The sequence below is a fragment of the Triticum urartu genome, chromosome 1A, assembly GCF_056163025.1.
Source record: "Triticum urartu cultivar PI428250 chromosome 1A, HENAU_Tu73, whole genome shotgun sequence".
Taxonomy (NCBI): Eukaryota; Viridiplantae; Streptophyta; class Magnoliopsida; order Poales; family Poaceae; genus Triticum; species Triticum urartu.
In genome coordinates, this window is record NC_141873.1 from 424907882 (window position 1) to 424920067 (window position 12186).

Genomic DNA, 12186 nt, shown 5'->3' on the forward strand with positions numbered 1-12186 from the left:
AACCGCTCGACCATCGGGAGAGGGAGGGAGGGAGGGAGAGGGAGGGCTCGGCGGCGGCGCTCGGGATAGGTAGAGGGCGGGCTAGGGCGGGTGTGGCTGGTGTAGCCAGAGGCGAGGGAGGCCATCAGCTTATATAGCGGTGCCGCCCCGTGTGTACGCGTGCGAGGGAGGCGAGGCGTCGGCGCGCCGTCCCGTGAACGCGCCGCCCGTGAGGAATCACTGATAAGGCTGACCGGCGGCAGACTTGCCATTGATTCCCCGCGGGAAACCGAGGCGTTCGGGGAAGATGACGCGCGGTGTCGCTGACGCGGCGGGCCCGCGACTCTTTCGCGTCAAAACCGCTCGCCCCAGCGCCCCCAGCGCGCCGGGTTCGGTCTGGATCCGCCGGCGCTAAATTCGGCCCAGACCGACGAAAATCGGGCTTCTGGAAACGTGACTGGGCCGATTTTTCAGCGCCGGCGCGAAAAAAACGTTTGAGAAGGTTTTTCTGGGGGCGTGGCTAGAGATGCTCTTAGTTAGTGGCACGGTGGAGTTGTGGTCGCTCTGTCCTTCTCTAGCCGGTCAGTATAAGGGTGTTGTCTACTTTGTGGGTCCCGATAGTGGCTGGTCTGATGGTTGCTTGGGTGCTTCTCTGTGCTCGACTTCGATCGTGCCTATCCGGCTCGTGGCCGTGTGTGGCCGTTCTTGTTCCACCCTTTTGTGCTTGGTCGGTATAAGGTTGTTGTATCCTTCATGCGTCTCATTAGCAGGCCCGTACCCATGTGGCCAACTTGTATGGTGGGTTATTTCGGTTTGGTTGACTATCTGTCATCGTTGTCTTTGACCACCACCACCCCCCCTCCCCCCCTCTTCATTTGCTTTTCTTCTTGTTGTTTTGCTTTTGCTTGCGGTTTGATGCCATCCATCCCACGCTTTGCTCCGCTAGAGGTCCTCTTCGAGCGCCTCTCTGTTGTCCGACGACGCCGCCCGTTTATTGCTTTGCTCCGCTAGAGGTTCTCTTTGAGCTGCTCCCTACTGTTCGATGACACCGCCCGTCCATAGCTTCGCTTCGCTAGAGGTTCTCTTTGAACTCCTTCCTTGCCTTGTTTAACGTTTGGTGTGGCCTTTGTTCTTGTTGGTATCTAAGGCTTAGCGGGTGTGGCTCAAGTCTTACGAGCTTCTTCTTGTCATTGTTGGGTGCTTATATTGCCGCTTGAGGTGAGCCGCCTCGTTGCTTGTTTATCCCTCTGGTCTTGCTCTTTTTGCTTGCTTCCCAAGTTTTCTTGTATATTTCATGTTCTATCGTAGTCCTCTTTGTTTGAATCGCATTGTGAGTGAAATAATTATTTCTTTCTCTGAGACCGTATTGCCATTCTAAATGTCGAGCTGGATTGGTTTGCCTCTTGACGACGCGTCAGTTTCATTTCGTAGGATATGATTTAATCCCTGTCTTGTGAAGCAACATATGGAAATGCCTCAGACTGTCTTACCGTTGCAATGCATGCCATTCTTTTTTTTGCAGGGGATGGCATGTTTTTATCTGTTTTGGTTTTTTCCTTTAGATCGTCTAGTTGTTTTTTCGCATGCTTGTTCTAACCATGTAGTAGATCGAGCGGAGGCCAATTGTCTGGAAGCGAGCAAGGCACCAAGGCTTCTTCTTTGATGGATGAGGTTTTTTTTCATGTTCTCACTATGATAGGTTTCATTATTTGCATGTTTCTGTGCGGTTTCAGGTTCTTGGTTCGTTCTTCGATGAATCTAGGCACCATTATCACCGCAAGGCACTGAATCGAGGATAGTTGGTTGCCTATTTTGACGAGGATAATGATGGGACGTGAGTGGTGAATAGCCATGACCCCTTCATCCCGACAATCAGACAGTTGTGAACGTGGTCCGGTTGGATATGTTGTTGGGTCCGATGACCAAAATCCAACGTCGTCAGTTCTGCAAAGGCTGGCATTAATCCCGGAGGGTCCCGTTGTTCGTGTGACCATGAGGTCGGTATTCCAGTGGGGCTAAAAGAAATAGGGGGACGGGCTACAATGCTTTAAACGCTAGCTCGACTATAAAGAGTAGGAGAAACACGGACTGGCTGAAACCGGACAACCAAAAGGCAGACTAATCCACTCATTTTATTTGGGAGGATCCCGCCAGTATTTCTTCCTTGGAGCAGTTCGAGAGGAAACATAGGAAAATTCAGACAAGTTCAGGGGCTACTGACCGTGTACTACATTGGGTTGCCATAGATGCTGGGAAGACCGTCAATGGGAAGGCCTTATGGCCCAACATGATAGCAACGAGAGCCCTCGGTTCTGCAGGGAGTCCGCCTTTCAGATGTTCCTCGTCTTAGCGGCAAGCCAAGAACCCCTCAACCGATCGAAGCTCTAGATCAATTGGAAAAATGTAACCCTAGACCTGATCCTTCTATATAAGGCAAGGTTGGGGGTAGCTCTAGATCATCTGACCCATTGTTGTCACCTCGGTAGCAATAATCCACTCATATTGTAACCCCTTCATACGAGGTGTTTTTTCCTCAATCAATCAAAGCAAAGCAAGAGCAGGGTTTTACCTCGACCATGAGCGCCCGTACCTGAGTAAAATCCTTGTTTGTGATCCCATTTGGAACATCCGGTCGCGCTCTCCACCTTATCAAGGCTACTGGCGGATTTCAGTACCATCAGACAGGTTACTTTCCTCTTTATTCTGTCTTGATCCGTACGAAGTGAATTTTCATGGGATGGGAAGCACTCCCATAAGCCCCTACTACCCATGTCACCACTTATTGAGAAAGCATTTGTATCAAAAGATTACGAAGAGAAGTCCATGGTTTGCTGACAGGACAGTGAGGGTGAAAAGAAGAGGGACCACGAGGAGCCTTGTGGATGTTCTGCAGTCGACACACCTTCTCTAAATACTGGACAAGATGATCACAAGCCGGAGAGGGGCCGACTTGGTATGCTACATCTGCATTCCCATCTAGATGCCACACGTTGCCCTTTACGGCTACCTAGGTAAGACAGACATGACCCGTACACAACTAGCGCATATGCAGAGCGAAGTCGGTGCATAAGGGCATGTTTGCATGCCTTGGCTCGGAAAGAAATGAGGAAAAATGCATGTATGCCTCGCCTCGGGAAGCAAGGAGCCAAGACGAGATCATCATTTATTGCTTACCACTCCTCCAGCTCACCCTCACCGCCCAAACCACCATTCACACCCATCTCTCACCGAATGCTCGTTCCCACCGATGGTCGATGATGTTCTGCCACCGAACCTACATACTCTCCTTAGCCTGTCATCGATGGCAACTGACGGTGTCCTGGACTAGGGGGTACTCACCACGTCGTCTCCCGATCTATTAGATTGGGCCGAGGACCCCCGTGGCCGTATACTCATGGGCCAGTTCGGACGGCTACCGCATACAAGGAAGATTCCACAAGACTTGGCGATCAAGACAAGGACTTTTCCCCACCGGCGTATTCGGCTAGGACTCTTGTTATCCTAGGCCTCCGGTGCATTATATAAACCGAGGCCAGGCTAGTCGATAGATATACAATATATACAACAATCATACCATAGGCTAGCTTCTAGGGTTTAGCCTCCTTGATCTCGTGGTAGATCTACTCTTGTACTACCCATACATCAATATTAATCAAGCAGGACGTAGGGTTTTACCTCCATCAAGAGGGCCCGAACCTGGGTAAAACATCGTGTTCCCTACCTCCTGTTACCATCCGGCCTAGACGCATAGTTCGGAACCCCCTACCCGAGATCCGCCGGTTTTGACACCGACATTGGTGCTTTCATTGAGAGTTCCGCTGTGTGATCGACAAAAGGATCGATGGCTCGCCTGCAGATCAACTGCGACTTCGGCGTCTTCGTCACCAGTTCGACTGGTCACCTTGGTTCGACCAAGAATTGCGCCCCGTGTTCGGATCACCATGTTCGGACGAGGGCCTTCATCAAACATCAACTCCGATCTCTATCAAGATCACGGAGGAATTATCTATGGAGCTCGGGGGCTCAACGTCAACATTGCCCTCAAGCGACCGTGCTGTTTTTTTGACAGCAAACTCGTATCTGTCGCCACCACCTCCTCAAGTATCGCTTTAACGATCGCTTTGGTGGAATTGTGCGGAATTGGGTCTATAACAACCCTGAAAAATTTCATCGACTTCCGATGGAGGAATCTCTGGCAATCCACGATATACCGGAGCCCTGTCAAATCTGGATGGGAATTTGGATGAGTTTAGGGCGTGGTGTCCAGCTTCTAGCTCGGACGTCCTTTGGAAGATCCAACCGTTGATCGGCTGCGCAATTCCTATATCTACCACCTCTCAAAATTTCAGCTCGATCCGGCTGTCCAAACTCCGGGAACCTTCCGAGTAGTGCATCACTTTTTGGATCTGTTTTCTGCGCGAGAACGAATCCGACCCGAATTCATCTTTTTTATGAACGGGATTTCGGACATCCTTTTTGAAGGAAGTTTTGTATGGGATATTGTGTTTTGTTCCCAAACGCGTCCCGCTAATTTTGAAGTCTTTTTCAATATGATCTTCACCATCACGTTGGTGTCAAACCAGCCTGATAACGTTGCTCTACGGCTGCTCACGGCGCTAGACACGATGTCACTTTATTGAGCCAAGCTCAATTTCTTCGGATCATCATCTCGGCAAGCCGAACAATAGCCCGGCATCGCGAAGGATAAATCATCACCAACATCGCCGCCCCACGGATTACACGGAGCGGGCATACCGGCATCGCCGCACGGTCGCTTCATCAAGCCGGCATCGATCACGTCACGACCTGCATCGATAGGGCCGCACTATTTCTTCTTCAAGCTGGTGTCCATCACGCCGACCTACTTCGACTCATCGGCTGACATTGAGGCTTCGACATCTCGGCTGGACCGGGGGCTTCGCCATCTCTTCATCAACCTACTCCGGACACTTCGGCATCACTAGCCGACCAGCTCCGTCACGTTAGCTGGGCCGAGGGCTTTGCCTCAGCGAGTCAACCTTTACCAGCATTGCCATGCCGTCGTTTTATCGCCCATCAGGCAATGGGTGTGTGGAGCGGGTCCCAATTTTAGGAATCACCTTCCTTCGGATTGCTACAACAAATAAACCAGGTGCTATTAATCCCAGTATTTTTTGCTTGTTTGGGTTCATTTTTCCCAAGGAATTATTACTCTGGTTTATCCGTCATATATACACAGGTCTATCAAATGGTGGCTGCATTAACGACAGTCGCATGGTGGTTCGGTCAGTTTCCGTACATAGTCCGGCGAACGCCGCACTCGGAGCTCGGACCGACCTGCGAATTCAGGCTTTGCCACGCCTTTACCGCATCACGCCAACGCCCTGCATCGACTTGACTTCGGCGCCAGGCCATATTTCTTTTATTACTCACTTTGCATAAATTATTTATTATGCAACGATTTTTTTAATTATCATTATTACTATTATCTCCGGTTTGCACTATTTTATGTGGCACAGGAAAATGATCCAGCCCGACTATATCCTTTGGCGTCACCTCGGCTGGACGGGGGGCTTCGTCAACACTTCATTACCCCATGCCGGGGACTTCGGCATCACTCTGCCGGCCTGCATTGACCGTGCTATGTCACCACTTCGAAGTGCCGAGCTCTTTGCTCCGCCACCTCGGGACCGGCTTGGGGTAATGAAGTGTTGACGAAGCCCCCCTCGGGACCGCGTCATCAATACCGAACACATTAACCAGCTAAGTTGCCTTCATGCTCAAAGTTTTAAATTTTTAACTTGTGTTCGGCTCGACCAAGCATTATACTTTTTTGGAAAAAAGTTGCTTGTAAAATTTTTTCCTTGTCCAAACTTTGTTTGTGACGCACAAATTCAAATACCCCATTTACTTGGGGGCTTCCTTTATGAAGCTTTTCCTGTTGCATATGATTATACTTGTACGGCTTCGTTCCTTGTTCGTGTATTACGCCACAATATGCACCACATTGACTTAAGCGATTTGCAAGCTGGGTTGCCTCGCTCCTGTGTTTACCCCTACGTTCCCGATTGTTCGGCTAGGGAGTAAAGGGAGCACCTCTGCGATTGTCACGATCGGGTCACCCGAGCCGGACCTCAGACTGGGTGAAGCCGAAAGCTAGCGCTCTTATAGTTATTCAATGATGGTCGGCACACAACGGAACTCATGAGTACAAAAAATCTATTGCACAAGTCTCATAATAACAATGAGCACCGAAGAAAGGTATCGGTGGGGGTACTATTTTCTTCAAAGATGCTTCTTACACTTCACGGTAATATAGCATAAGTTCCCTGAGCGCGCTTTGTCTGTTACAGCCTTATGGCCTGATTGCCTGGTTATTGGAAACACCGTCGATATTCTCGACCGATGGAGTACATAACACTTTTTGGTCCTTGACTGAAGAGGGAGAAGCTGACGGTCGGTTAAGACGCGTTTAAAGTTCGGTTGAACATAGATATGATATAAGTACTTCGGTACATGCAATCATTCTTCTACCCAAGTCACTTGGGGGCTCTTAAGTTTATTTGAGCCGTTTTATAATAAGTGTTCTTCTTCTTCGTCGTTGCAAAGTTTTATTATTATTATTTATCACTCCTTTTTTCGACATGAGTGTGCGGTCACTAGCCGGAGAGCCTAATTTCTCTCTCAAAGCCGCTAGAGTTTAGTTTGCTAAACTGGCCTAATGAGAAGTACTCCGCCCTCGGGATAGGAGGTTGAAGCCGTAGGCTGACCCGCTCGAAGTCTTGATATAGGACGTATCATGTTAAAGCACGACAGAAGCACTTCTTTTTTTCTAAGACCAATTTTTGGATTGGCACCGAACACTTGATCTTGTTTGGACGTCATGTTTTTACTGACGTTTCTTGGTTTTCCAAGCTTTTTGGCACTTTTAAACTATTTGTGCTTTTCCAGCATTAGTCTCGCAGGGCAACGCCGGACACCTTTAGGGATTCGGCAAAAACATTCTCAGATATTGCTATATATGCATCGGTTTCGAATTGTGTCTCCGGTCAATAGTTGGGTTGCCCGGCTCCTGCACTTGCTTCCTACGTTCCATTCTGTTCGGCTAGGTGTGCAAAGGGAGAACCACTGCGATTGTGCTTCCAGCTCACATGGTTAAGCACCTCAGTGGAGAAAGCCGAAAACTGACTTTCACAATAAGCGTAAACTGGTCAGCGATCCGATGACTATGTTAAATGATGGGCCATTCATAACAATGGCCAAAGTGTTTACGGCTTGACCTCGGCTATCGCCGAACACTATCGGGGGCTATTAACTGGCCTCCCAAACTAAATCCTCGATGTTTTGCTCTTACATTAGAGCTGAGGTTTAATGATCATGCTTAGCATGACAACCCAAAGGAAGAAACCAATAGCGGGACCATTTTCTTTGGAGGACATTTCTTATGTTAAACAGTAAATATAACATATCTCTCTGCGTACCTTTGTTTATAAAACCGTATGACCAGATTGCCTTGTTTGTCGTAAATCCTTGCCCTCATAAAGGCTTTATAAAGTAGGACAAACACTCCTCAGCTAATGGCCAAGGAGGTGGAAGCCGATGGTCGGTCAACAAAGTTTTGTACAATGCGGATTCGAGCATTAATGACGTAAAGTACTTGGATACATAGAGTCATTACACATAATTTGTGATTTTACTATGGATATTGATCCTTAATTCGTCCACCCGTGCCCGCATTAAGGCTCGGGGGCTACTAGGCTTCGGGCTTATTATTTACAAATATTAAAGGGGCACATCGATCCCCTGATCTGGTGTTGCCACCCGACCATTGTCTCGGGGGCTACTGCATTGCTTGTCCAATGCAGAAAATTTTATGTGCAATATAGTTTCCGAGGAGATTTTGATCCTCAGGTTGTTCGGCCGCACCCAACCTGAGTCTTGAGGACTGAGCACGCCGCTTTTGTGTCCCGAAGTATTCTGCCGAGCTAGGACTTGATCCTCAGGCCGATTTTGCAAATCAACCTGAGTCTCAGCGGCTACTCGGATCAGCGGTCTTATGTCATCCTTCATGTGCATCTCGGGTTTTAGACCGATACACACCTTGAGGGCTACTGGCTATATATCTCGGCAGAGAATAAATTGCACCAATAAAAAATATTGACAAAAAATCGGCCCATAGTCGGGGTGGTGCACCACCTCGGAAGCAGTCCGGCATAAAGCTCGCGCGCTAGTGGATGGCTCCATAGAGGGCATTTCCGGCATTAAGCTCGGCTAAACTCCTTCAACTTTTTTGAACCAAGGTGATATGACACCTCGGATATAGTCCGGCATTGGAGCCTGGACACAGTCCGGCGTTGGAGCTCGGATATATTCCGGCATTGGAGATCGGATATATTTCGGCGTTGGAGCTCGGATATACAGTCCGGCGTTGGAGCTCGGATACATAGTCCGGCGTTGGAGCTCGGATACATTCCGGCGCTAGAGCTGGGAAGCGGTCCGGCGTTGGTGCTCAGCTGCAAAAGATACCTCGAATGCAGTCCGGCGTTGGAGCTCGGACGCAAGAGGACCCTGCCTCCCGGGAACAACTTCAAACCCGAGGTGTGGCATAAAAATAAACAAGGCATTGATAAAGGCCGGAAACTTAAAGGGGCTCCTCGGATACCCGACGTGTAAACTCATCGAATGCATTTTGGCGATCCTCAAGATCGAAGATAAAGAAGATTTGTTGAACCAGTTTTCAAGACCGGCAACCGAAGATGAAGAACAGTTCAGAAGAATCGAGGAGCGTCCCTAACTTGAAGACCGGTTCAGGGGGCTACTGACGGTGTCCTGGACTAGGGGGTACTCACCACGTCGTCTCCCGATCTATTAGATTGGGCCGAGGACCCCCGTGGCCGTATACTCATGGGCCAGTTCGGACGGCTACCGCATACAAGGAAGATTCCACAAGACTTGGCGATCAAGACAAGGACTTCTCCCCACCGGCGTATTCGGCTAGGACTCTTGTTGTCCTAGGCCTCCGGTGCATTATATAAACCGAGGCCAGGCTAGTCGATAGATATACAATATATACAACAATCATACCATAGGCTAGCTTCTAGGGTTTAGCCTCCTTGATCTCGTGGTAGATCTACTCTTGTACTACCCATATCATCAATATTAATCAAGCAGGACGTAGGGTTTTACCTCCATCAAGAGGGCCCGAACCTGGGTAAAACATCGTGTTCCCTCCTGTTACCATCCGGCCTAGACGCACAGTTCGGGACCCCCTACCCGAGATCCACCGATTTTGACATTGACAGCAACCATGACCACTAGCTTGCCGCTGTGAGCAAGGAGGCCTAGTCACTGGTAAGCTGGAAAGGATGTTGGCCTCATCTCTCTCAATCTGCATTAGGGTGGCGCCCGACACTTAGTTTGTGGTGACAAGTACTTGGGATGCCACGACAACATTGGAAACATCTGCCCCACCGAGAGCAAGGATGTTGCCATTCCCACCGGGGTTTTCTTTGTCACCATCGGCTCCATCTACACCTCCGGAAGCACTCAAGCCAACTACAAAAAATGTTGTAAGTACATCGAATCGCTTCTCGGTTGTGTAGTTTTGATTTAGGGGTTAGGTTTTTTAGATCGATTGCAACTTTAGGCATTTTTGAACTATGGAATTGCATTCAGACCATACCAGCGGAGGGTCGTCATCAATTTGATCATCGATTAAGGGTTGGTTCAGATAGGCTAAGTTTGATTAGGGATGGATAATTTGGTTTGGGGAGAAGAACGATTTTATTAGAACGTCTTGAGGGCTGACATTCACCAAGGTGACATGTGTTGGGGTGTCTATTCGTGTGAGGATGGGTTTTATGGTGCTACACACTGTAGTTTAATTTATGTTGTGTTCAATGGTGTGTTGAGCCTAACCTTCATCATTATAGTGGTCTATATGTAAGTTGGTCATTGTTGATAATACTCTGCCCAGCTGATCCAAGGGTAAGGTTGTGGTACAGGTCAATGCCTCCAAGGAGCATTGGGGAAGGTCGGCTAATAGCATTGGGCACTTCCTTGAGAATGCATGTCCAACCCACTTTTGCAAGGTGATTTTTGCACCTAAGTTGGGGTTACTTCTGATCCCTGAGGCCTTCAGTGAACACACGGGCGCCATCCCATCAGAGACCACCCTCAGCATGACTACCCGCGGCAGCTGAAAGGTGAAGCTTTGGGATGTTAATGTGAGACTCACCTTTGACCAAGGGTGGGATGGCTTTGTGGTGGCTCACAAACTAAAGATTGGGTACTTCCTCTGTTAGCGAACGCAGTAATTTCAAAAAAATTCCTACGCACACGCAAGATCCACCTAGGTGATGCATAGCAACGAGAGGGGAGAGTGTTGTCCATGTACCCTCGTAGACCGTAAGCGGAAGCGTTATGACAACGCGGTTGATGTAGTCGTACCTCTTCACGATCTGACCGATCCTAGCACCAAAGGTACGGCACCTCCGTGATTTGCACACGTTTAGCTCGGTGACGTCCCACAAACTCTAGATCTAGCTGAGTGTCGAGTGAGAGCTTCATCAGCACGACGGTTTGATGACGGTGATGATGAAGTTACCGATGCAGGGCTTTGCCTAAGCTCAACAACGATATGACCGAGGTGGAAATCTGTGGAGGGGGGCACCGCACACGGCTAAACAATCAACTTGTGTGTCTATGGGGTGCCCCTCCCCCGTATATAAAGGAGTGGAGGAGGGGAGGGCCGGCCCTCTCATGGCGCGCCCAAGGGGGGAGTCCTACTCCCAGTAGGAGTAGGTTTCCCCCTTCCCTAGTTGGAGTAGGAGAAGAAGGAAGAGGGACAGGGAGAGAAGGAAAGGGGGGTCGGCCCCCCTCCCAATTCGGATTGGGCTTGGGGCACCCTAATGACCCACAAGTATAGGGGATCTATCATAGTCCTTTTGATAAGTAAGAGTGTCGAACCCAACGAGGAGCAGAAGGAAATGACAAGCGATTTTCAGTAAGGTATTCTCTGCAAGCACTGAAATTATCGGTAACAGATAGTTTTGTGATAAGGTAATTTGTAACGGGTAACAAGTAACAAAAGTAAACAAGGTGCAGCAAGGTGGCCCAATCCTTTTTGTAGCAAAGGACAAGCCTGGACAAACTCTTATATAAAGGAAAGCGCTCCCGAGGACACATGGGAATTATCGTTAAGCTAGTTTTCATCACGCTCATATGATTCACGTTCGTTACTTTGATAATTTGATATGTGGGTGGACCGGTGCTTGGTTACTGCCCTTCCTTGTACAAGCATCCCACTTATGATTAACCCCTCTTGCAAGCATCCGCAACTACAAATAAAGTATTAAGGTAAACCTAACCATAGAATGAAACATATGGATCCAAATCAGCCCCTTACGAAGCAACGCATAAACTAGGGTTTAAGCTTCTGTCACTCTAGCAACCCATAATCTACTTATTACTTCCCAATGCCTTCCCCTAGGCCCAAATAGTGGTGAAGTGTCATGTAGTCGACGTTCACATGACACCACTAGAGGAGAGACAACATACATCTCATCAAAATATCGAACGAATACCAAATTCACATGACTACTTATAGCAAGACTTCTCCCATATCCTCAAGAACAAACGTAACTACTCACAAATCATATTCATGTTCATAGGGGTATTAATATGCATAAAGGATCTGAACATATGATCTTCCACCAAATAAACCAACTAGCATCAACTACAAGGAGTAATCAACAGTACTAGCAACCCACAGGTACCAATCTGAGGTTTTGAGACAAAGATTGGATACAAGAGATGAACTAGGGTTTGAGATGAGATGGTGCTGGTGAAGATGTTGATGTAGATTGACCCCCTCCCGATGAGAGGATCGATGGTGATGACGATGGTGATGATTTCCCCCTCCCGGAGGGTTGTTTCCCCGGTAGAACAGCTCCGCCGGAGCCCTAGATTGGTTCCGCCTCGAGACGGCGGCGCTTTGTCCTGAAAGCTTCCTCCTTATTTTTTTCCAGGGCGAAAGACTTCATATAGCAAAAGATGGGCACCGGAGGCCTGCCAGGGGGCCCATGAGACAGGGGGGCGCCCCCACCCTCGTGGATGGTAGGTGGCCCCCTCTGGTGCTTTCTTTGCCCAATATTTTTTATATATTCCAAAACTGACTTCCATGGAGTTTTAGGACTTTTGGAGTTGTGCAGAATAGGTCTCTAATAT

General features: G+C 48.7%; 1 long non-coding RNA gene across 1 annotated transcript; it reads left to right on the forward strand.

The window, feature by feature from the left end:
- Positions 1 to 819: 819 nt before the first annotated feature.
- Positions 820 to 2556, forward strand: LOC125515360 (uncharacterized). Its single transcript, XR_007286975.2, has 2 exons — positions 820 to 1057; positions 1713 to 2556. It is a non-coding gene; the product is annotated as an uncharacterized LOC125515360 (long non-coding RNA).
- Positions 2557 to 12186: the final 9630 nt, after the last annotated feature.